This window comes from Orycteropus afer, unplaced genomic scaffold (genome assembly GCF_000298275.1).
Source record: "Orycteropus afer afer isolate SDZICR_OR568_19922 unplaced genomic scaffold, OryAfe1.0 scaffold00050, whole genome shotgun sequence".
In the NCBI taxonomy this organism is placed as follows: domain Eukaryota; kingdom Metazoa; phylum Chordata; class Mammalia; order Tubulidentata; family Orycteropodidae; genus Orycteropus; species Orycteropus afer.
Window position 1 is genome coordinate 13,606,635 of NW_006921637.1, and position 13,669 is coordinate 13,620,303.

Genomic DNA, 13,669 nt, shown 5'->3' on the forward strand with positions numbered 1-13,669 from the left:
ATTATCTTCAGTAAGATTTTACTTGTGAGTGATATTAAGGATATTGTTCAATAATTTCCACATTCTGTGAGATCACCTTTCTTTGCAATGGGTACAAATGTGGATCTCTTCCAGTCACTTGGCCAGGTAGCTGTCTTCCAAATCTCTTGGCATAGCCTAGTGAGCACCTCCAGGGCAGTATTCGTTTGTTGAAACATCTGAATGGTTATTCTATCAATTCCGGGAGGCTTTTTTTTTTTTTTGGCCAATTGCTTCAGTGCAGCTTTGACTTCTTCCTTCAATACTATTGGTTCTTGATCATATACCATCTCTTGAAATGGATGAACATCAACCAATTCTTTATGGTATAGTGACTCTGTGTATTCCTTCCATCTCCTTTTGATATTTCCTGCATCATTCAACATATTGCCCACAGAATCTTTCAGTATTGCAACTTGAGGCTTAAATTTCTTCTTCAGTTCTTTCAGCTTGAGATATGCTGAGTGTGTTCCTCCCTTTTGATTTTCTAACTCCAGGTCTTTGCACCTTTCATTATAATAATTGACTTTGTCTTCTCAAGTGGCTCTTTGAAATCTTTTGTTCAGCTCTTTTATTTTGTCATTTTTTCCGGACTGCTAACCAGAAGGCTGGTGGTTCAAACCCACCAGCCACTTCTCAGAAGGAAGGTTGGGCAATCTACTTCCGTAGTGATACTGCCTTGGAAACCCAAGGAGGGGTCTCTATGTGTCAAAATAGCCTAGATGGCAGTGAGGTTTTTTTTTTTTTTTTAGCTGCTTTCTGTTTAAGGACAAGTTTCAGAGTCTTTTCTGACATCAATTTTGGTCTTTTCTTCCTTTCTTGCATTTTAAATGACCTTTTGCTTTCTTCATGAATAATGTTCTTGATGTCATCCCACAATTCTTCTGGCTTTTGGTCATTGGTGTTCAGTGTATCAAGTCTATTCTTTAGATGGTCTCTAAATTCAGGAGGGATATAGTCAAGGTCATATTTTGGCTCTCATGGGCTTGTTTTAATTGTCTTCAGCTTTCACTTGAACTTACATATGAACAATTGATGGTCTGTTCCACAGTCAGGTTTTGGCCTTGTTTTGGTTGAAGATATCGAGCTTTTCCATCACCACCTGCCACTGATGTAGTCAATCTGATTCCTGTGTACTCCATCTGGTGAAGTCCATGTGTATAGCTGCTGTTTGTGTTGTTGAAAAAGGGTATTTGCAATGAAAAAGTCATTGATCTTGCAAAATTCTATTATGCAATCTCCAGTGTTATTTCTATCACCAAGGCCATATTTTCCAACTACCAGTGATACTTCTTTGTTTCCCTGGAATCTGGAGAGAAGTGGTATGAGGTAGAGTTGGTGTAGGAAGATAACAAATGGGCACAAGGCCCTAGAAGTTTCATCTTGCTCTCATCCTCCACCCCACAGCCTACCAGTGACTGGCCCACAAGATCTCTTCTCCCCTGCTCCATTCATATGGCCCTTGGTAATTCCGGGCTCTTGCTGGGCTACACCAAGCACCTTTGATCCTCTGGATCTTTGAATTTGGTGCTTCCAGGGCCAGAACTGCTTCACCTCCTTGCTGTTGACTTGTGGACTTATTATCTTTCAAGGCTCAACCTAAGTATCACTTTCTTGAAGAAAGCAATGGTCAGGGGAAGGCTTTCTTTTTATTTCCTCCAAAGAACTTATCATCTTAGCTGTGGTTCCATTGAAGACAGAAGGAGGCAAGGATTTAGTTCAAATGTCTTATTAGGGAACTGCAATCCTGGGCCAGTGAGAATGAGAGATAAGAATACATGGTGAGACATTACTCTGCTGGTTACTGCTTTACAAGGAGTTTCAAGGAGACATAGCAGTCACTCACTGGGAACACTCCCTCAATCTGTCAGGACAACCCCTCCAGCAGGCTGTGAGGAGATCTTTGGTGTCAGAACTATCTGTGAGAAGGAGGAGGACAGGGATTTTATCTTTTCATCCCTTTCTCATCCTGTTTCCCTTCCATCAAAGTTCCTTCACACTTGGGGTTGCATTGTCTGGCCAGTTTGACAGCTGTGGGAATCAGATGTCTGGACCAGTGCTGTGGCACTTTAATTAAGTTTGAGTATGGCAAGAGAAGATGTAAACTCAGAGTGTATTACTCGTCAGCCCAGCTGAGAGCTGAGCATCTTTAGAACAAGTAATCAGTCAATCCATGGAAGTAGAGTTGTCTGGGCCCAAGTGGACTCAAGTGACCCCAGCCTGGCTGGTACACAGCAAGCTGCAAGGGGCCCAGGACATCGTGGCACCAAGAGACTTGAGGGACACAGATGCCATATCTGATACAGCTTGTCATAAGTCCACTGTGCTTACTGGTCCCCTACTAGACTATGCATACTCAGAGGCAGAGACCACATGCCTTATTCATCAGAGTGGGTGCTGCATACCCATCTTGCAACACTGAAGTCAAATGTCATGGATGTTGCAAAACTTTCCCTGACTTCATAGAGTTAGTTGTCTCTGCCTTGTGCTCCCAAAATGGTTTTGTTTACATTTGTCTTCACCACTTGTTCACAGGCAAGCTACAAAGGGGACAGAGGATTTATTTCATCTTTGTTTTCCAGTGTCGTTCTCAGTGATTGACATTTAGTATGTACTTGATAAATGTTTGGTGAAGTTTGTACTTGATTAAATGAATGAATGTCATCTGGAAAGGAAGATGGGAGTGTCACATGACTAAACTATTGTAATTATTTACTGTTGGGCCCACTCTGACTCAAAAGACACTTTTTATTAAGAATACATAAAGTGAAAACAAGGGTCAAAAGGTCACCAGGACACCTCCACTGTGGAAACCACCAATTCATTTATCCATTGTCCACTTGTAATAACAAGGACTTTCTTTTCTGGCAATATGCTGGTTTAGATAATCTGAAAACTTTCCTGCTAATAGCCACTCCTCGGAAGGAAGGTTGGGCAATCCTACTTCCGTAGTGATACTGCCTCGGAAACCCAAGGAGGGGTCGCTATGAGTCGGGGCCGACTCGACGGCACATAACAACAACAACAACAACAATAGACATCTGGAAATAATGTACAAAATACAACAATTATCTTTTAAAATGCATAGTTAAACTTTCAAGAAAGTTAGGAGACTTCCCAGAAGGGAAACAGCAAATAGCTATCTAATAGGAGTTCCAAGAGAGGATGGGAAAAGGTTAATATTTAAAGAGGGACTGGGTGAGAATTTTCCAGAATTGATTTCAGACACAAATCTCAGATTTACAAAATGCAATGAGTCTTAACCAAGATAAATAAATAAATCCACATGTAGACTTGTCATTGTTAACCTGCAGAAAACCAAAATAAAGATCTCAAAAAACACTCACAAAAAAAACCCAGCTTATATAAATAGTAAGTAGCATCAGATTGACAGCATAATTTTCAATGGCAATGATAGAAGATAGAACAGAGTGGAATTTCATTTCAAAGTACGAAGAGAAAATAGTTGCTATCCTGGAAATCTATGCTAATATAAACTATTATTCAAGAGTTAGGGCAAAATAATGACGTTTTCGGACAAACAAGGACTAAAATAATTTTCTGCTAATAAAACTTCATTGAAGGAATATTTCAGGCATATGTATTTCCAGATAAAGAAATTGAACCTGGAAGGAAAGAGTAAGAAGAAAGAAGGAATGATAGACAAAGAAATTTGTAAACAAAGGAGTAAATCTTCAGAAACATTTACTGTATAAAACAAACATGAAAAGAGTTCCAGCAATACTCTCTAAATTCATTCATTGATTGCTTCAACAAATATTTTGAGACATTTAAAATGTTCTAGGAACTGTTTTTTCTGTTGTTGCTGTTAGTTGCCATCAAGTTGACTCTGACTCATGGTAGCCACATGTGTGCTTAGAAATGTGCACCATAAGGTTTTCAAGGCTGTGACCTTTTGGAAGCAGGTTGCCAGGCCTATCTTCTAATACACACTAAGTGGGTTCGAACTGCTAACCTTTTGACTAGTAGTCAAGCGCTTAACTATTTGTGCCATCCAGGAACTGTTTTAGGTGCTGATATTACAGTGGTGAGAAAACAGACAAAAAGGCATGCCCTCATAAAATTTACAAATAAGTATTTGGTATGACTGCTAACCAGAAGGCTGGCAGTTCAAGCCCTCCAGCCACTGCTCGGAAGGAAGACTGGGCAATCTACTTCCATAGAGATACCTCCTTGGAAAGCCAAAGAGGGTCACTGATGAGTCAGAAATGGCTCTAGGTCAGTGAGTTTTTATTATTTTTTTAAAATACTACATAATGATACACACAATGGAGAAAAATGAAGCAGGGAAGGGGGACAAGGAATTTTGGAAGAGATGGCAGGGGTAAATAAATCATTAGTCCTATCATCTAAGTCTAGACACCAAATGAGATTGTGCTCTTGTACTCACAATGAGGTTCCCAGAGGTCAAGTGTGGAGAGCCTTTGTCTTCATATCTGCCTTGGCTATTTTAGAAATAGACTGCTTTTTTAATTTTTTTTTTTTTTTCTTTTCTAAATCTCAAACGACTTTTTTTTTTAAAGGGATATGATGTGATAAGGGTGAAGGGCATGTCACAACAACTGCCCATCCTTGACCTCCTCCAAAATGGCCATCTGTGAAGATTAGTGCAGGTGGGAAAGTCTTGGGAAGTAAAGAAATCACTATTGGTCTATTTGGGGGTTGAAAAGTTGCTTGTAGCAATGCTATCTGCCTCACAGCTTTAGGGGAATATGCAACAATCTAATTGGACAGGCATCCAAGGGACTGTAAGGATCTTAGAAAATTAGAGAGTTGTTAGAAGGTAGAATATGGAATGGTTTGGGGAGAAGTGAGCTTAAATCAAACCCTTTTGAAGGAAAATAGGAAACAAATTTTGTGGGCTGTGGTAAGTTGTAAATTTATTTTAATGCCAGCGTTTAGAAGAAGTAGATTTTACAATCTGTAAGTCAGTTTTATTTATGAACTTAAACCTGATCTATTTTTCTTTCTGTTCCTTTGACTAAGACTTTGAAACAAAACTATTAAACAATAACAGAAGCCTCCCACTAATAAAATTAGAGTTGGTCTAATTTGTAAACAATACTCAGAAAAAGGTTTCTAGACTGGAAGCTTTCTTCCCTCCTCTCTTTATCCCTGTTGGGAGTTCCTTTCATTCTCTAGGTGTTGCTGTCAGTGATCCAGGCTGAGGACAATGCCAGCTCTGATGCTCTGACAGACATAAGAACCCAAAGACACAAGGAGGAACCTCTGCTGCCCTTCTCACATGACATCATAGCAATGACATTCATCCATATCATGGGACTAATGGACTTCTTATAGAAATTCTGCACTCTACTATTTACTTGAAAAGAAGCCCTTGTGGTACAATAGTTAACTACTTGGTTGCTAAGTGAAAAGCTAGTGGTTTTAATGCACCCAGTTACTCATGGAAGAAAGACCTGGTGATCTGCTTCTGTAAAGATTACAACCTAGAAAACTCTATAGGGAGGTTCCACTCTGTCATACGGTGTCACTCTCCCACACCCCTCTGTCAAAAAAAAAAAACCCTGCTATCAAGTTGATTCCAACTCACAGTGACCCTCATCTAGTTTCCAAGGCAGTAAATATTTATGGAAGTGGATTGCCTCTTCTTCCATCTTCAGAGCTGTATTAGGTTTGAACAGCCAACCTTGTGGTTGGCATCTAATGCCTTAGGCACTGCACCACCAGAGCTCATTACAGAGTCATTGTGAATTGAAAATCGGCTTCATGGCACCAAATAGCAACACTAACTTATAGGTTGGTGGTTCAAACTCACCCAACAGTGCCGTGGAGGAAAAGCCTGTATCTATTTCCATAAAGATTACACCCAAGAGAACTCCAAAGAGCAGTTCCACTCTGTTCGACATGGGGTCACCATGAGTTAGAATAGACTTGAAGGTAACAGATTCTCTCTCTCTCTCTCTTTTTTTTTTTTTTTTAATTATGTTGGCAGTTAACTTCCATCTGAACAGAACTTCTAGGGAGGACTGTATTCTGAATTCCAAACAGCTGATTTTAACCCATTTTTGGAACTCATCTCATTAGTAAGTGGGTAATTGCTTGTAAAACCACACAAGAGGGATGCAAAACTAGATAATAATGACAAAGAAAGAAAGAGGAACTTAGACTGTGGGGACCTTTCTTGGTTCATTTAGGGAAACATATTTTGCTTTCAACCCCCAGAACACTTGGCCTCATCTTGAAGAGTTGAATTTGGCTCAGAGTGGTAGATGGGAAGAAGTATATATATAAAGCAAGTTAAGAAAAAGGCATCACTGATATAGTACTGAGAATGAGGCCAAGTCAACCCCTGACTTAAGGAAATCACTCAACCAACAAGAAAATGTGAGTCACACCCTGAATTCTACCCTAAGCAAGCAACTGATCATTTCTACTTTGGGAAGGAGCAAGCCCTGGTAAGGTCAGGTGCAAGAGCCCCAGCAGCTTGGCCAGGAGCATCTGATAGGTGTGGGTTGGGAGGCCTACTGCCCCAGAGCCTCCTCAATGTGTGTTTTCAAGTAAGTGTGAGTTAGGGTCTACAATGCTCATCCAGACCTGAGTGTAGTCTCTGCTTTCTGTTTTCTGAACCTCTGTGATAAAATGGGAGCCCTGGTGGTGTAGTGTCTGAGGAATTTGACTGCTAACCAGAAGGCTGGTTGTTCAAACCCACCAGCCACTCCTCGGAAGGAAGACTGGGCAATCTACTTCTGTAGAGATGTTGTTGTTGTTGTTGCTATGTGTCATCAGAGTAGCTATGAGTTGGATTCGACTCAATGGCAGTGAGAGTGAGTTTTGTGACAAAGTACCTGGGCAGGGCTGTCTCTGAGGCCTTAGGCCTTCATTGCTTGTCCTGAAGAAATGGGAGTCTGAATGTAGTGAGCTCTGCTGTCTTTAATCCAGAAAAACAGAAACAAAACAAAACATTGCCATCAAGTTGATTCTGACTCATAGTGACCCTAGAGGACAGAGTAGAACTGTCCCATATGGTTTCTAAAGCTGTAAATCTTTACAAAGAAAGATTGCCTCATCTTTCTCCTGTGGAGCAGTTGATGTTTTGAATCACCAACCTTTTGGGTTAGCAGCTAAATGCTGTAACCACTATACCACCAGAGCTCCCTTTAATTCAGAGGCCTAGTAATCTGATCACCAGTGTCACCTGGGGAGTTTAACAACAACCACAACCACAACAGCAACAAAGGTATACAGATACCTGGGCCCCTCCCCAGACATACTGGATCAGAATCTCTGGGATACAGCCCAGGAATGTAGATTTTACTACACTTTCCATGTGATTCAGATGATAAGCCAGGTCAGGGAAGAACAAGTATAAACAGTTCAAAAAAGAGTCTCACACTGTTGATTTAATCATTAAAATCCTACTGGCATGCAAAGGACTCCTTTTTTTAATTTTTTTAATTTACTTTTTGATTGTGATTTTGGTGAAGATTTACAGAGCAAATTTACTTTCCATACAGCAGTTCACATACACTTTGTCTCATGACATTGACCACAATTTACCACAATGCACAGCTCCCCTTCCATTTCCTCCTGATAATTACCTTTTCTCTGTGTCCATCCTTCCATGCCCTCCTGCCCCCTGAGCTGTCTCCTGGTGCATAAGCAGCCCTTCTTTCTCCCATGATTGTTCTCTCCATGGAGTATATCTACCTCATGTAAATATTCAACTCATATACCTGTCTTTTGCTTGGCTGGAAGCCACAGGTGTGGGTTCAATTCCAGACCTGATGGGCAGCTAGAGGCCGTAGTCTCTGTGGTTCTACCAGGCTCTATCGGACCAGCAAATCTGGTCCACCCACCTTTTCTTTTTTTTTTTTTCCTCCAAATGATTTTGAGGTTTGTACACATTGTTCTTCCTCTCTATCCAGGATCTCCTACATAGATCCCCTTCCAAGTGGTTGACATTGGTAGCTGGGCACCATCTAGTTCTGGTCTCATAGTCATATAGGCTGCAGATTGGATGGTGTACCAGTTACTAGGACTGATTGTATCCATGAATTTTTGGTTTTCTTCATTCTTCTACATGCAAAGGACTCTTATTAATCAATAAGAAAAGTATAAACAACCTCATGGAAATATAGACAAAGGCAATCTCATTAAAAACAAAACAACAACAACAAATGATCAATGAGTACATGGAAAGATGTTCATCCTCACTAGCAAAGACTTGAAATAACCATAGGTATATATTTTTTACACAATGAATTGACAAAGTTGAACACAGTTCATGATTCTTAGTCTTTTTTTTTCTTAATTTATTTTATTTTGTTTTACAGTGTTTCCTCTCTTCCCCTCCCACTCCTGGAAACCAAGAAAGAGTTTCCTTCCATATGTAAACATTTCCTTGACTTTTTACAATAATGAACTAATACAATACTTGTCCTTCTGCAATTGACTTATTTGACTCAGCATAATGTCCTCCAAGTAGTGTTTTGCAGATTCTACATTATTCTTTAGTGTTGCATAGTATTCCATTGTATACTATAGTTTGGTTATCCATTATTCTGTTGATGGGTACCTAGGTTCTTTCCATCTTTTATCTATTGTAAATAGTGCTATGATGAGCATAGGTGTACATATATGAGGATTCTTAGTCTTAGCAAGGAAGCAAGCATCCTTGCATTCTTCTGATGGGAGTGTAAATTGCTGCACTGTTTTTGGAGAATAAGTTTTAAATCTCTGTTAAATTTTTATTTTTATTTTTTTAACTTTTTATTGTGATTTGGGTGAAATTTTACAAAGCAGATTTATTTTACATTCAACAGTTCATGCATACATATTTTGTTTTGTTCTGTTAAAGTTTTAAATAAACATACCTTTGATGAAACAGTTTCACTTCTAAGGATTTTACTGTATAGATGTATTTGAAGAAATAAGCAAAAAATATATGCCTAAAACTGTTTCTTACAACATTGTTTATAATAGCATGATCTGGAAACAACCTAAATGTGGGAGATAGTTACATACATTATGATACAACCACACAATGGATTATCGTTCAGCTGTTCAGAAGCAAAAGCCAGTGCTGATATGGAACAATCTCTGAGAAATATTATTTCATGAAGAGCAGTATGCATGGCTGGGACCATTCTGAGTTAAGTATAAAAGGGTATATGTATATCTATTGCCAGTGAGTCAATTCTGACTCATAGGGACCCTACAGGACAGAGTAGAGCTGCCACATTGGGCTTCCACAGCTATAAATCTTTATGAAAGCAGATTGTCTCATCTTTCTCCCACAGAATGGCTGGTGGGTTCAAACTGCTAACCTTTAGGCTAGCAAGCAAGTGTTTAACCACTGCACCACCAGAGTTCCTTAAAAAAGGGTAGAAATAGATATTATGTTTACATGTGCATATAACACTTACAAAGAAACACACAAAACTTTAAGATGAAGTTACTTCTAGAAAGCGGGAATAAAGGGGAAACTTGGGGGTGTCTTTTATTTACTTTTTACTTGACAACCTTATACATTATTTGAATTTTACCATGAGTATATGTTACTTCTGTGAGACAAAATAAAGCAAACAATTGAAAAGAAATTGAAGCACACATACACATGCATATGCACAGTGCATCTTGCTCTTCTCATGGCTCTGCAGCCCTCTATGATTTCAGCTATAGCCTGGGAGACTGTCCCCATGAGCTGAGACTCACCTAAAGATGCCAAAGAACTTAGCATCTTGCCCCAGGCCTGTGTCCTTACACTTTCCAAATCAGGGCTTTCACTAATGCCTGGAGCCTGACACCTAAGAATATAAGGGAGTGAAAGCCTAGGGAGCAACCAGTAATGGACAGTAGGGTTGTCAGATAACTGTTCCAGCTTCCTGCCTGAGAGTCACTAACCTGGGAGGTACCCACCCCATGTTGTTCCACCCCCACTCCTGTTCTCAGAAGTGCCTGATAGGAAAAAGCCCCAGTGCCTGCATTGACAACCTTAATAGTGCACATTACAATGGTTTCTCCTTTTCCATCCCTCTCTCCCTGTGCCCTCATGCCTGCTTCCAAGATCAACCCCAAACTACCTCTCCTAAGTATTTGATTCAGGAGCTGACTTGTGGGGAATGCAACTAAGCACTCTCCACCAGAACTGTAGTTCTTGGAGGCCATCATTCTCCATGGCTCTTGCAAGGACATTTGAGAGTGTGAGCCACACTGATGGTGATGGTAATATTAACAATAACCAGGATCCATCAACACGTCTGGCACTATGCTAAGGGCTTTACATGGATTGCCTCATTTCTTCATCACAACCATCTTGTAAATCAATATTTTTATCCCCATTTTAACCTATAGAGAACTGAGAGAGCCAGAAACAAAATCAGCCTTTCTCAGACACACAGGTAACAGAAGAACTGGGTGGACAGGTAGGCAGTGTCTTTGCTTTAGGCTGGGCCAGTTTGTTAGTCCATTGTAGAGTTTGGTGTTTTTAGGCCTAACCCTGCAGGGCTCCCATTGAATCCAATCCTTTGCCCCCAGAATCCTTCCCACAAAAGGCAGAATCAATAGTCCTTATCCATGCCTCAACTCCAGCAAAGGACCAGGTTTTGAACATTTATACTGATTCCTGGTAGGCCCATCATACACTGCATTCTCAAGTAATATATGGAAAGAAAGAGGGTTTCTTATTTCTGAAAGGTCACCAATTGCAAATGCAGAGCCAATCCTAAAACTTCTACAGGCTGCAAAACTACCCAAAGCTGTGGTGGTAATTCACTGCAAGGGACACCAAACAGACAACACCCTCACAACACCAGGCAATGCTAAAGCAGACAGAGAAGCAAAAAAAACAGTACTACAATGAATCAGCTTCCAACCTTTAGCCCTCCCCACAATCACCCCCACCCACACCAAAGAAGAAACACCCCTCCTGACAAACTTAGGAGCAACCTGGGAAGGGTCATGATCAACAATGGCAGGGCTGGTCCAATGACCTTCCTCGCCACATTTGAAACGTGGTCCTGGGGGAGGCTCAAGATTGCCTTGCCATGGTCCTGGAGGGGGTTTAAGAGTATGTTTTCCCCATGGTGGCTGTCTTACAGAGCTTTATAAGGCAGTGGTTTAAAGTTGGGCTTTTGCCTCATCTCATTTTTGTTTTTGTAATTTTAATTCCTCATCTCTATTATTAAAGACTTTAAAGGTAAGATTAAGAAGGTCTTTCTGAGGGCTTTGTGGACCGTTTCTAATTTCTGACGTTTTTGTCAGGGGATGTCAGGGGTAGATTGAAAAATAAAATGTATGTTAAGAAGAAGAATTACCTCCAGGGAGGTTGGATTGAGAGTGAAATATTTCTGTAAAGTTTTTGTGAGACAGGTGAAAAAGAGGGCTGGGTTTTCATCAGGCCCTTACACAATCTCCTTAGGTTTCTCATAATTAACTGCCTTATGAGCTGTTTTTCTTAGGCTGGCAATGAAGCAAATGAGCATGTGGCCACAGTGTTGTCTGTTTAGGGAATCTATCTGATAGTCCCAATTTGTGTTGACTGAGCGATGGGGACAGATCCGAAGGCGTGAGCAGCATCTTGTTTGTGGAGTTCATCTGCATGAGCCTGAGCTGCCAGCCAGATGCACTCCTTTCCTCCGAGGTGAGGGAAGAGGTTAAAATGACATAAATATCATGTCAGGTGAGATCATAGAGGCTGATATATTCAAATTCTTTGGCATAAGTAGTGGGGTCAGTTGAGCCAAGGCATTTTTCAGTTTGAGACTGGTTGGATATAGAGAAAGGAACACGAACCTGGATGATGCCTTCAGTTCCGGCTAGTTCCCAAAGGACAAGGAGGGGGACTGTGGGCTGAGTGGCCTGAGAACAAGTGTGGCGAAGGGAGAAGGAGGCAGAAGGAGTGAGGTCCAGAGGAGAAGCGGGAGGGTTCAAGGAGGGGGACCCACTGGAGGAGGTGGCAGAGATGCATCAGCCAGGTTAAAGGAGGGTTCAGGGTTAGGGACAGAGTCAGTTAGACTGGTTTAGAATGGAGGAGGAGAATCTGTTATGCATAGCAAGAATGACAGAGAGAGGGATGATTGCAGAAGGCCTGTTGTTGTTGTTATGTGCTGTCGAGTCAGACCAACTCATAGCGACCCCTCCTTGGGTTTCTGAGGCTGAATCACTAAGGAAGTAGATTGCCCAACCTTCTTTCCAAGGAGTGGCTGGTGGTTTGAACCACCAACCTTCTGGTTAGCAGTCAAGTGCCTTAGGCACTATGCTACCAGAGCTCCCAAGGAAGAAGGCCTGGATATAAGGAATTTTGGATCACTTTCCATTACATGGACAAAAATTATCTGGGTCCTGAAGGACATTAAAATTGAAAGTGTTATTTTCTGGCCACTGGACTTATTCCCCATAGGGGGTAAGTGACAATCTGAGTTCTGGAGATGTTAAGACCAAAGGAAAAGTGTCCCCATTGTTTGACTTAATACCGGAGAATAGAGTGGAACCAAACCTCTGTTCAGGTGTCCCTGAGACAGAGTAGGTTCAAGAGGGGCAGAAGCCCAGATGGCAGAAGCCCAGAGGCTGAAGCCAGAGGATTTCTGGTTTAGTGCTAGGTCTGACAGTGAATGGTAAATCAGAAATCCATGAAAGGAAAACAGAATGTCACTCACCAAGGAGGAAATCAGCCAGTGTTGCAAGTGTTGTTGGTAGTGGAAAGGGATTCCTTATGAGTTCCTCCCAGCAAGTTGTTTCTCCTGTCCTGTCCAAACCCCTGTGGGTTTTTCCAGTTTTTCCTTGTTTGGTTTTTGCTCCTTCCCAGATTTTGGCACCATAACTATAAGATTGGGTTGCTGATGCTGAGAGAAACCAGGCCAGAGAAATAGAAAAGGAGAATTTATTTAAGAGATGCAAGCATCAAAGCAAATGGGCTGACTCTGCGCTAGAGAGACCAACCAGTGATTGTCTGAGTTAGGGTCTTTTTATTCTTTTCTCTGAACTCCTCATTTATTTGTCTAGGCTTTTAAGACATCATAAGGTTTAGTCAGCCAAATCTCGTGATCTGCTTGTTCCTTCCTTTTGGTCATGGTGCCCCTATAAGATAACATTTTATAGGAGTCAAGGGTTAGTCATTATTTCCAGAAGTCTGATAGGCTGGATTTTTTTTTTTTTTTGTAACATTCCATTTTGTCTGAACGTAAATTATTGTGAGGTTTGATTTTATTAATCCTTCAGTTGTGAGGTTTGATTTTATTAAATCTTCACAAAGCATGGCAAAGAGTTACAAGGGCTTTTTTTTTTTTTTTTACTATAATCTTAAACTTTTAAACATCAATTAACAGCCTGAGATTTGTTACATCCTGAAGTTTGTTTAACAAGGTACTCTATCAAGGATAATTAAGTCCATGTTCTGTTACAGCTGCAGTATCCCTTTCCCCTTATCTTAAGGTAAAAAGTTTATTCTTTCCCAGATTCATAAAGAGTCAACAGAAATGGAGGGAAGATTTCAGTGAATCAAGTCTAATTTGGGGAAGTCAGGAAATTATAAGTGAGACTTGGTTAACTGGTGTTTGCTTTACCTTGGTTATAGAGTTATGAGACAGTTATAGGTTCCATCTTAACATTAACAATTCTAATACAATTTCCTAGGCTCCAGGATGAGCCTTTTTTTTTTTTTTTTATC